Genomic DNA, 12,334 nt, shown 5'->3' on the forward strand with positions numbered 1-12,334 from the left:
GTTGTGGCCCACGGGCTCTAGGGTGCATGGGCTTCAGTAGTTGTGGTGTACAGGCTCAGTAGTTGTGGCTCACGGGCTCTAGAGCACAGGCTCAGTAGTTGTGATGCATGGGCTTAGTTGCTCCGTGGCATGTGGGATCTTCCTGGATCAGGGATCGAACCCTTGTTCCCTGCATTGGCAGGTGGATTCTTAACTGTGGTGCCACCAGGGAAATCCCTCCTTTTTCATTTCTAATTTTATTGATTTGAGCCCTCTCTTTTTCTTTTTCTTGCTGAGTCTGGCTAAAGGTTTATCAATTTTATTTATCTTCTCAAAGAACCGGCTTTTAGTTTCATTGATCTTTTGTATTGTTTTCTTTGTCTCTATTTCATTTATTTATGCTGTGATCTTTCTGATTTCTTTCTTTCTACTAACTTTGGGTTTTGTTTGTTCTTCTTTGTGTAGTTGCTTTAGGTGTAAGTTTAGGTTGTTCATTTGTGATTTTTCTTGTTTTCTGAGGTAAGATTGTATTGCTATAAACTTCCCTCTTAGAAGTACTTTTGCTGCATCCCATCAGTTTTGGATCGATGTGCTTTCGTTGTCATTTGTCTCTAGGTATTTTTTGATTTCCTCTTTGATTTCTTCAGTGATACATTGGTTGTTCAGTAACATTGTTTAGCCTCCATGTGTTTGTATTTTTTACAGTTTTTTTCCTGTTATTGATATCTAGTCTCATAGCGTTATGGTCAGAAAAGAGCTTGATGTGATTTCAGTTATCTTAAATTTACTGAAGCTTGATTTGTGGCCCAAGATGTGATCTATCCTGGAGAATGTTCCATGTGTACTTGAGAAGAAAGTGTATACTGCTGATTTGGGATGGAATGCTCTTTAAATATCAATTAAGTCCATCTGGTGTAATGTGTCATTTAAGGCCTGTTTCTTTATTGATCTTCTGTCTGTATGATCTGTCCATTGGTGTAAGTGGGATGTTAAAGTCCCTCACTTTAACACCTGTTGATTTCCCCTTTTATGGCTGTTAGCATTTGGCTTATGTATTGAGGTCCTCCTATGTTGTGTTCATATATATTTACAATTGTTATATCTTCTTCTTGGGTTGATCCCTTGATCATTATGTAGTGTCCTTCTTTGTGTCTTGTAATAGTCTTTATTTTAAAGTCTGTTTTGTCTGATATGAGAATTGCTGCTCCAGCTTTCTTTTGATTTCCGTTTGCATGGAATATCTTTTTCCATCCCCTCACTTTCAGTCTGTATGTGTCCCTATGTCTGAAGTGGGTCTCTTGTAGACAGCATATATATGGGTGTTGTTTTTGTATCCATTCAGCAAGCCTGTGTCTTTTGGTTGGAGCATTTAATCCATTCACGTTTAAGGTAATTATCGATATGCATGTTCCTATTACCATTTTCTTAATTGTTTTGGGTTTGTTATTGTAGGTCTTTTCCTTCTCTTGTGTTTCCTGCCTAGAGAAGTTCCTTTAGCATTTGTTGTAAAGCTGGTTTGGTGGTGCTGAATTCTCTTAGCTTTTGCTTGTCTGTAAAGCTTTTGATTTCTCCATCAAATCTGAATGAGAGGTTTGCTGGGTAGAGTCTTCTTGGTTGTAGTTTCTTCCCTTTCATCACTTTAAATATATCGTAACACTCCCTTCTTGCCTGCAGAGTTTGTGCTGAAAAATCAGCTGATAATCTTATGGGAATTCCCTTGTATGTTATTTGTTGCTTTTCCCTTGTTTCTTTTAATATTTTCTCTTTGTCTTTAATTTTTGTCAGTTTGATTACTATGTATCTCTCTTTTTTTTTTTTTTTTTTTTACCAGCACTAAGTCAAGTTCTTTTCTTCCCAGAAGTGATGGCTAATGGGAGGGGAGGGTGAGAAGAGGAAGACAGAAAGAGCCAGAGAGAGGGAGGAGATGGGAAGAGAGGGGACAGTAGACCACTGTTCTGTGAAGTCTCAGGAGGCAAGTGCTCAAGGTAAAAAAGAGTCCTGGAAAATCATCCACAGCTGTGGGAAGCATCTCAGTTTCTTTCTGTATATAAGTGCTTGGGAGAAAAAGGCTGCTGTGCTGCTGCTGCATTAAATAGTTATGTACATCACAGAGAGTCCCAGGCCTTGGCCAGGCAGGGAGTGGGGGGTCATTTCATCAGGGGCTGAGTTTTATCATCATCTCTGCACTGGTGGGGCTTTGTAATTTTTCACCTCTGCCATGTAATTGGCCCATGCATCACCTTTACTTGTTAATACCTCATTCTCCGTCTTCTTCTTGGCTGCTATTCCTGTCTTCAGGGCTAGTTTGTTCCCGCCTCTGCGCTTGCCCATGAAGCTGAGCGTGGGGCCTGGGCTGCCCTTCCTCTTCAGATCCCCAGGACCCGTGGTGGCGGCGGTGGCCGGCTGGTCGGGTCACTGTGGGCCTGGGGGTGGCTCCTCCTGCCACTGCCGCTGCTCCTCCTCCATCTTTCACTTGAACAGCTCCAGGGAGCTGCTGCTGTTGGTGAACGAGTTCACACCGTCCAACACTGGGCTCAAACCTCTGCCCGACACTTCATCCTCCCCACTCTCGGGTGACGTCCTGGGCCCCGGCTCAGCCCATTGGCTCTCGCTGCCACCGCCGCCTGCGGGGCCTGGTGCCTCCCGGCCTGGAGGCTCCACCCGTCTCCCTCGGGCAGCCATTTTGTCACCAGGTGCCATGCAAAGGACTCTGGGGAGGCCACTCTGGCCCTGCGCTTGGAGCCCAACTTGCCTCGTCCTGGGCAATGCATCTGATTACTATGTGTCTTGGCATTTTCCTTCCTGGATTTATATTGCCTGGGATCCTGCGCTTCCTGGACTTAGACTGTTTTCTTTCCCATGTTATGGAAGTTTTCAGCCAGTATCTCTTCAAATATTTTCTTAGGCCCCTTCTCTCTCTCTTCTTCTGGGACCCCAATAATGCGAATGTTGGTGCATTTAATGTTGTCCCAGAGGTCTCTTAGATTGTCTTCGTTTCTTTTCTTTTTTTTAAAGAAAAGTATTTATTTATTTATTTGGCTGTGCTGGGTCTTAGCTGCTGCATGCGGGATCTTCGTTGCTGTGTGCGAGATCTTTTTAGTTGCTGCAAGCGGGATCTAGTTCCCTTACCAGGGATCGAACCCAGGCCCTCTGCACTGGGAGTGTGGAGTCAACCACTGGACCATGAGGGAAGTCCCTGTCTTCAATTCTTTTCATTCTTTTTTCTTTATTCTGTTCTGCAGCAGTGATTTCCACCATTCTGTCTTCCAGTTTACTTATCCATTCTTCTGCCTCATTTATTCTGCTATTGATTCCTTCTAGTGTATTTTTCATTTCAGTTATTGTATTATTCATCTCTGTTTGTTTGTTCACTAGATCTTCTAGCTCTTTTTTAAACATTTCTTGTATCTTGTTGGTCGGTGCCTCTATTCTTTTTCCAAGATCTTGGATCATCTTTACTATCATTACTCTGAATTCTTTTTTGGGTAGATTGCAGCTGTTCCTCTGGGGTTTTATCTTTTTCCTTCACATGGGACATATTCCTCTGCCATCTCATTTTGTCTAACTTTCTGTGATTGAGGTTTCTGTTCCACAGTCTGCAGGGTTGTAGTTCTTGCTTCTGCTGTCTGCCCCCTGGTGGATAAGGCTGGTCTAAGAGGCTTGTGCAGGCTTTCTGATGGGAGGGACTGGTTCCTGCCCACTGGTGGGTGGAACTGGGTCTTGTCTCTCAGGTGGGCAGGGCTGTTTCAAGGGGTATGTTTAGTGGGCACCTGTGGGCTCAGGAAGACTTTAGGCAGCCTGTCTGCTGATGGGTGGGGCTGTGTTCCTCCCCTGTTGGTTGGTTGGCCTGAGGCATCCCAGTAGGCTGTTGGGTGGGGCTAGGTCTTGGTGAGAAAATGGTCACCTCCAGGAGGGCTCACGCCAATGAGTGCTTCCCAGAACTACTGCCACCAGTGCCTTTGTGCCCGCAGTGAGCCATAACTGCCCCCCACCTCTGCAGGAGACCATCCAATACCAGCAGGTAGATCTAGCCTAGGCTCCTATGAGGTCCCTGCTTTTTCCCCTGGGTCCTGGTACCCACAAGATCTTGTGTGCACCCTCCAAGAGTGGAGTTGCTGTTTTCCCCAGTCATGTGGAATTCCTGCGATTAAACCCCTCTGGCCTTCACAGCTAGATGCTCTGGGGGCTCCTCCTCCCAATGCCAGACCCCCAGGCTGGAGAGCCTGATGTGAGGCGCAGAACTTTCACTCCTTTGGGAGAACCTCTGCAATATAATTATTTTCCAGTTTGTGGATCGCCCACCCAGGGGGTGTGAGATTTGATTTTATCACAATTATGCCCCTCTTACTGTCTTGTTGTGGCTTCTTCTTTGTCTTTTGATGTAGGATATCTTTTTTGGTAGGTTCCAGTGGTTTTATGTCAATGGTGGTTCAGCAGTTAGTTGTGATTTTGGTGTTTTCATGAGAGGAGGTGTGCTCACATCCTTCTCTGACACCATTATTTTTATTTTTATTTTTTTAATGTCTTTATTGGAGTATAATTGCTTTACAGTGTTGTGTTAGTTTCTGCTGTATAACAAAGTGAATCAGCTATATGCATATGCATATCCCCATATCCCCTCCCACTTGTATCTGCCTCCACCCTCCTTATCCCACCACCCTAGGTGGTTGCAAAGCACTGAGTTGATCTCCCTGTGCTATGCGGCTGCTTCCCACTAGCTATCTATTTTACGTTTGGTAGTGTATATATGTCAGTGCTACTCTTTCACTTCATCCCAGCTTACCCTTCCCCCTCCCTGTGTACTCAAGTCCATTCTCTGTCTGTGTCTTTATTCCTGTCTTGACCCTAGGTTCATCAGAACCATTTTTTAAATAATTCCATATATATGTGTTAGCATACGGTATTTGTTTTTCTCTTTCTGACTTACTTCACTCTGTATGATAGACTCTAGGTCCATCCACCTCACTACAGATAACTCAGTGTCGTTTCTTTTTATGGCTGAGTAATATGCCATTGTACGTATGTGCCCCATCTTCTTTATCCTTTCATCTGTTGATGGACACTTATGTTGCTTCCATGTCCTGGCTACTGTAAATAGTGCTGCAATGAACATTGGTACATGACTCTTTTTGTTATTTATTTATTTATTTATCTATCTATCTATCTTTATTGGAGTATAATTGCTTTACAATGGTTTGTTAGTTTCTGCTTTATAACAAAGTGAATCAGTTATACATATATCCCCATATCTCTTCCCTCTTGCGTCTCCCTCCCTCCCACCCTCCCTATCCCACCCCTCTAGGTGGTCACAAAGCACTGAGCTGATCTCCCTGTGCTATGTGGCTGCTTCCTACTAGCTATTAGTTTTACATTTGGTAGTGTATATATGTCCATGCCACTCTCTCACTTTGTCCCAGCTTACCCTTCCCCCTCCCTGTGTCCTCAAGTCCATTCTCTAGTAGGTCTGCGTCTTTATTCCTGTCTTGCCCCTAGGTTCTTCATGACCATTTTTTTTCTTTTTTTTTAGATTCCATATGTATGTGTTAGCCTACGGTATTTGTTTTTCTCTTTCTGACTTACTTCACTCTGTATGACAGACTCTAAGTCCATCCACCTCACTGCAGATAACTCAATTTCATTTCTTTTTATGGCTGAGTAACATTCCATTGTATATATGTGCCACATCTTCTTTATCCATTCGTCCGTTGATGGACACTTAGGTTGCTTCCATGTCCTGGCTATTGTAAATAGAGCTGCAATGAACATTGTGGTACATGACTCTTTTTGAATTATGGTTTTCTCAGGGTATATGCCCAGGAGTGAGATTGCTGGGTCATATGGTAGTTCTATTTTTAGTTTTTTAAGGAACTTCTATACTGTTCTCCATAGTGGCTGTACCAATTTACATTCCCACCAACAGTGCAAGAGGGTTCCCTTTTCTCCACACCCTCTCCAGCATTTATTGTTTGTAGATTTTTTGATGATGGCCATTCTGACCAGTGACACCATTATTTTTAATAGATTTTGTGCCTAACAATTTAAAGACCTCTGGCCACATGTACTTGGAGAACAAGAGTTTCCTGAATCTTGGTCTTTTGCTTATTCTCTTATTTCTTTGTTTCTCCCCAGGGGCAGCCTTTAAGTAGTCAGAATAAACCAGGTGAAGGCATCTGGGGGTCTGGGGGTATCAGTGTCAATCAGGACCTTTTCCTGCTCTTCTCTTGGTGTTAGTGTTGGTGGTATTTTTAGGCTGACTAGTAAACTTCAGGCTTATATTTTTTTAAATGAAAAAAATTGGTTGTGGAAATATAGAAGTATATAACAAACACTAATAAACCACCTCCCCCAACTCCTGGCTTAAAAAAGATATATATTTTTTAAACCGAGACATAGGAACCATCTTTTTCTGCCTTCACCGCCCAGGATTTTGTTACTAAAATGGGATTCTTGTTCCCAAGGAGTTTATGTGAGAATTAAATGAGGGCATATAAACAAAGCATGGCGCATGGCAGCTTCTCAAAAATTGTAGCTATTAGTGTGAACACTTCCACAATTATTGCTATTCTGACTAGCCCCCAATAGAGCCTGGTTACAGAAGCTGGGAAAGGTCAGAGCTGTGGGAAGGTAAGGGGTAACTTAGCATTTGGTGATGGGGCGGGAGAGGCAGTTTCAGAATGAAGCCCTTGGGGTTTCTGATGCTGATGTCTTGGAGCCCTTGTTTCGCTCGTCTGTGGAGGGGAGGCAGGCAGCCATGTGGTCTGCATCGTGAACCCCGCCATGGAAGGACTCACGACCTTCAGTGAGTCACAGAGGCTCTGGTTCTTGCATGCGGCAGCAGGCTGGCTTCTCCCCAAATGAAAGTGGACCCAGCATGTGCTGTGCCTCAGGAAAGTCTGGAAAGCACGTAGGCTGTTCTCTCAGAATGTTTCGTTTGTCACAGGAGATGCTTGTTCAGTTCTTGAATCAAGATGTAAGAAGCTCTTGAGCAATATCAGTAGCATATTAATGGGCCCTGCCTCTCGTCATATTCTTTTTGGGAAGAGCAACAGTGAAACTCTCAAGGCCCCACCAAATCCACTCTTTTTAAAAGATGTCTTCCTGAGACCCCCCAGGCCACACCCATCTCTGTGATATCTGAAAGTCAGTCAGTTTATTGCTGCTTTTTAAATTTTTCCCCTAGATTATTCTGTGTCCTGGTTTGGGTTTTAGTTCTCAGGATTGGGAGCTTCTGAAAGGCTGTTTGACCTTCTATTGTTTTTATCTGAGCTGAACCCCTCCTGTGGGAGAGAGGGCCTTCTGAGCATTCTTTCCAATATTCGATCCCAGGAGTGGTTTTTGTCTTTTTACAGAAATCATCCTGTCCTACGAGCTTTATTGTGAAAGGCTACTTCAGATCTTTTTGGAACTAGGTAGGATTTAAGTCATAAGGAGAGACATTCACGTACTGTTTTCTTCTAAGGTTGATAGACATTATTTCATCAAATCCAAGATTTCATCCATCGTAAGAAGCACAACTATTTTATGTACCACTAAGAAAGAACCCTGCCAACTAAACCATGTCATTTGAAAAACATCCTGATTTCAGAGATGTGAAAAAAATGTGTGTTTTAAAATTGACAAGCTGTGATGTATTGATACAAAACTGTGTTGGCTGGAATGAGTCAGGAGTCAGAGTTCAGGCGAGCAGATATTTATTCCGCCAGGGCTTTCACGTCATGTCTGACGCCCATCACTGAACTTCTTGTCTCTCTATACCCGCTTTGCTGCCCGACTCCCTCCGAGGTGCCGGTTGCTGCAGCATTAAGTCCAGTTATCTCAGCCAGAGATCTGAGCATCAGACGTAGCTCATTCCCTCCTTTCCCTGCCATACCTAGTCTCCCGCTAGTTGATTCTGCCTCTTGAATATCTGTCCTGCCTGTTCCCAGTGCCCCAGCCTCACAACCATTGCCCTGGTGCAGGTTTCCACCGTCTCTCACCTGGATGTCCCGGGAGTCTCCCGGCTGGTCCCTCTGCACTCACTTGATTCTCTGCATGGCAGCCCATCGGGTTGTGTCCCTGCCTGGCACGTGCCCTTCTGTGCTCTTCACTGTCCTGGGCTGACATCCGCGCCCTCCTCCCCTCACACACTCCAGACCAGTCGCCTGAACATATTTCAATCCCGGGCGTCGACGCCCCAGGCTCTCTCCCACCTCCTAGCCCTGTCTGAAGGCTCCGTCACTCCCATCCGCACAGGCACAGAGTCCACACACAGACTCCGTCCCTCTGCTTCACCTGGCCAGCAACTCAGATGCGCTCTCATTTCCTTCAGCAGCCGTGTCACCCCCCGATTTCCCTACGGGGGCACCAACCCCGTTGTGGGGTAACGCTCGTCATCACTGCCTGATTCCGTGTCTGCGTCCCTCCTGGGACATCCTCTTCTGCTCACCTTTGCACCCACACGGTGCCTGCAGTACAGTCAGCACCGTTGGGCTGGAAGAATACTTGCTTCATCTTCATTTTGCACCTGAGATGCAGAGGATAATTAATTTGCCTGGACTCGAGATGGAAGCCCAGGTCCACAAAACACGTGATTTTTCCATCCAGCTGTGGATGCACAGAGCTTGAAAGGCAAAACCTGGCCCACAGGCTCCTGCGTGAGCTCAACTCCCTGCATCAGCCTCATTCGGTTTTATCATCTCTCAGACCTGCTGCATCTGCAGGTGGCAGTGAATTAGTTACTCCATCTGAAAGGCTGAAAGTCTGAAAGTCTGTAATGGCTTAGTCCTTTTTCTCCTTTCTCTCCCTGGTTGTGAGTGAGTGAGATAAGGTACTGAATAGACGGCAGTGTGCACAGAGGTGAGGGTGACCCCGTCACTTTGCTAATAATGTGTGCTTAGCATTGTGCCCTGATTTTGATGATTTTTTTAAAAATTTATGTTTATTTATTTATTTATTTATTTTTGGCTGTGTTGGGTCTTCGTTTCTGCGCGAGGGCTTTCTCTAGTTGCGGCAAGCGGGGGCCACCCTTCATCGCGGTGCGCGGGCCTCTCACTATAGCGGCCTCTCTTGTTGTGGAACACAGGCTCCAGACGCGCAGGCTCAGTAGTTGTGGCTCACGGGCCCAGTTGCTCCGCAGCATGTGGGATCTTCCCAGACCAGGTCTCGAACCCGTGTCCCCTGCATTGGCAGGCAGATTCTCAACCACTGCGCCACCAGGGAAGCCCCCCGATTTTGATTTTTTTCAGGCAGTTTACGGTCCTGAAGTCACAGCCCTGTGACACAGAGCAGGGTTTCCCTCACCATGTGGAAGTGGAGCCCCGGGGCAGAGCAGCTCAGGTTTCTAGAGACTTCCTGGCCCTGGCTCCGGCTCCAGGTGGATCATCTCTGGTGGGTGTGTGGGAAGTTCCTTTTATGGTTGAAATGGAGACTTTGTTGGTGGGAAGGAGCCAGCCGGTGGTGGCTGCTTGGGTTTCCAGGAGGATCTGCTGCTAGTCTCTGGGGAGCTTTCCCGGGAGGGTTGAGCAGAGAGGCTGCTTGTTCGTTCTCAAGCACACATGAAGCACCTTCCGTGTACAGGGCCCAGAGGAAGTCAAGGAGGGAGACGGAAGATGGAAAGACATAGGGCTTCGGGGTTGGATAGGCTCAGCTGCATTCTCCTTCTGGCCCTGGTCAGCTGTGTGCCTTTGGGTCACTGGCTCACGAGCTCTCTCTGCTTCTGTCCCTCTGTAAAATAGAGGTGACAGTAACTTCATGGACCAGTTAGAGTGTCTTTCGTTGCAAAGCAAATCTGTTATTCCCTCACATGAGAAAACCTCCCCAGGTAGGGCGAGTCAGCTTCAGCTGAGGCTCATGGCGGCTGGTTAGTTCAGGGGCTCCGTGGAGCCCCTGGGTGGTGGTCTCCATGCATTTCCTGTCCCAGCTGCCCGGTTCTCCTTTTGGTGCCCAGATGACTGCATTGCAGACAAAGCCCAGAGGCACAACAGTAGTCTCTTCCTTGTGCCTCTTTTTAAGAGAGAGAAAGAGCCTCCCAGGAACCCCCAGCAGACTTCTCAAGTCTCAATGGCCAGAATTGCCACGGATGACCCATCCTACCCAATCGCTGATAAGAACAGCAGAGTTACCAGGAAGGGCCAAGACTCATCTGGGGGTCTGGGCTACCCCTTCCACGCCCTTGTACCAGGCTCCCAGACCTGACCAAAACCGGGGGAGGCGGCTAGTGGTTCCTCACACTCAGGGGGGAGTCAGAGCCCTCCAGGCCCCCGGTTCTCAGCGCGGTGCCTGCAGAAACAAACGGACATGGTGGAAGTGGTCGCCCCTCCCCTGCCCGCTCTGGGAGCGCACAGACTCTAACGGGGCAAGGACCATCCCCGGGGGGGTAAGCAGGCAGTGGAAGAAGCAGAGGCACGCGCTTCAGGGTTTGAGGAGGTGGTTACCGAAATTAAACTCTAGTCACGGCCTTGGTGGGGGGTCTTGCCAGGTCTCGAGACTGGAGGAGGCTGGCTATCGAAAGAGAAGCAGACTTTGCTGCTTAATGAAGTGTCAGAAGAGCAAAGCCAAGTTTACAAGCAATGTGTGTGGACCTAATCTCCACAGCCTTTCTAATTTTTCCACTATACAGCTGGTCTGCGAACACCCACTTCTCTTTTAGCGTTAGCCAATAAATCAAAACCCTTTAGGAGAAATACCGAAATTGCTAAAGCCTTAATCGTCAGTACATAGCTACATTTCTGTGGGTTAGTAATTCTTGCTTAACACTTTTGCCATATCAGGCCAGCCACCATCTTTGGGCTCTTTATAATGTCCCAGTCTCTGTTCCTGGAGAGATGGTGGAACAAACCCCCTGCAGTCTTGCACGGTTTCTTCAGAGGGCCTTTGCACCCTAGCCTCTTGCCGTCAGTTTTTAGAGCAGTGCAGTGGAAAGATCACTGGTCTGAGAGTCAGAAGATGCGTGCCATGGGGTTCAGGCCAGTCTGTAACCTCTGAGGGCCGCAGTCTCCCTTTCTGAGCACAGACACTGGCTTACATCCGAGCGATAGGACCACGTCCCCTCCAGGCCTGTGCAAACGTTGCAAGTCAGTCATGGCTTTCTCGCTCCTCGCTGCCTCCTGGCCTAGACCCAGTCTTAGAATCCTTTCCCAGTAGCTAGGCAGCGATCACTGATGGATCCATCAGAGGTGGTATTCAAGATGAAACTGGTTTTCTACCTCAGAACTAGTCGTCCCCTGGGGCCCTTGTAGTTTCAGTTTCTCCACAGAAGACAGGCTAAGAGTTGATTGCCCCTACTCTGTCATGACGCACATTACTTTTTAAAAAATTTTTATTTATTTATTTATTTATGGCTGTGTTGGGTCTTCGTTTCTGTGCGAGGGCTTTCTCTAGTTGCGGCAAGTGGGGGCCACTCTTCATCGCGGTGCGTGGGCCTCTCACTATCGCGGCCTCTCTTGTTGCGGAGCACAGGCTCCAGACGCGCAGGCTCAGTAATTGTGGCTCACGGGACCAGTTGCTCCGCGGCGTGTGGGATCTTCCCAGACCAGGGCTCGAACCCGTGTCCCCTTCATTGGCAGGCAGACTCCCAACCACTGCGCCACCAGGAAAGCCCAGCACATTACTTTTTGAAGAGCCTTATCAGAACTCCATCTGAAGCCCTATTCCTCTAGGAATGTTATGATCAAGGGCTGTTACCCAGGAGGGTCGTGGCAACAGTGATCACCTCGGTCTCGCTCACTGAGAATCTCCAGCATTTAGCCCAGAACATAATAGGACCCAGTTATCTGTGGAGTGAAATGAATGAGTTTGGGATGGGGGTCTGCTCGGAAAGCATGCCCTCCCCTTGTCTCTATGGGAGGGGTCCTGGGGGCTGCATTATGCGTTGGGAAAGAAAACTGCTTCCCTCCTTTTGGATATTGTTAGAGTTTTAAAAGTCTTCTCTGGGTTTCTTCTCTCTGGTTTGCATTTGGCTTTCCAAGCCTTAGAAGTAAAGAGAATGGAAATTAAAGCTTCAGACTGGGAAAGAGGCAGCTTCGTTAGGGCCGGGCCTGGGGAGCTTTCAGGTACCTTAGGAGGGGAGCCTCTGTTCCCGCTGGCTTCCCTGGCCCTCAGCCTGGCCCACAGCCTGGCCCACAGCCTGGCCCTCAGCCTGGTCCACAGCCTGGCCCACAGCCTGGCCCACAGCCTGGCCCTCAGCCTGGCCCACAGCCTGGCCCACAGCCTGGCCCACAGCCTGGCCCTCAGCCTGGCCCACAGCCTGGCCCACAGCCTGGCCCTCAGCCTGGCCCACAGCCTGGCCCTCAGCCTGGTCCACAGCCTGGCCCACAGCCTGGCCCACAGCCTGGCCCTCAGCCTGGCCCACAGCCTGGCCCACAGCCTGGTCCACAGC

The 12,334-nt window shown here is 47.8% G+C and overlaps 1 protein-coding gene and 1 pseudogene across 1 annotated transcript in view; one reads left to right on the top strand and one right to left on the bottom strand.

The window, feature by feature from the left end:
* GSDME (gasdermin E) overlaps positions 1-12,334 on the top strand; it is a 67,375-nt gene that overhangs the window by 24,142 nt on the left and 30,899 nt on the right. The window lies entirely within an intron of this gene.
* Positions 2,127-2,661, bottom strand: LOC103001979 (telomerase RNA component interacting RNase-like; annotated as a pseudogene).

The sequence above is a fragment of the Balaenoptera acutorostrata genome, chromosome 7, assembly GCF_949987535.1.
Source record: "Balaenoptera acutorostrata chromosome 7, mBalAcu1.1, whole genome shotgun sequence".
NCBI lineage: Eukaryota > Metazoa > Chordata > Mammalia > Artiodactyla > Balaenopteridae > Balaenoptera > Balaenoptera acutorostrata.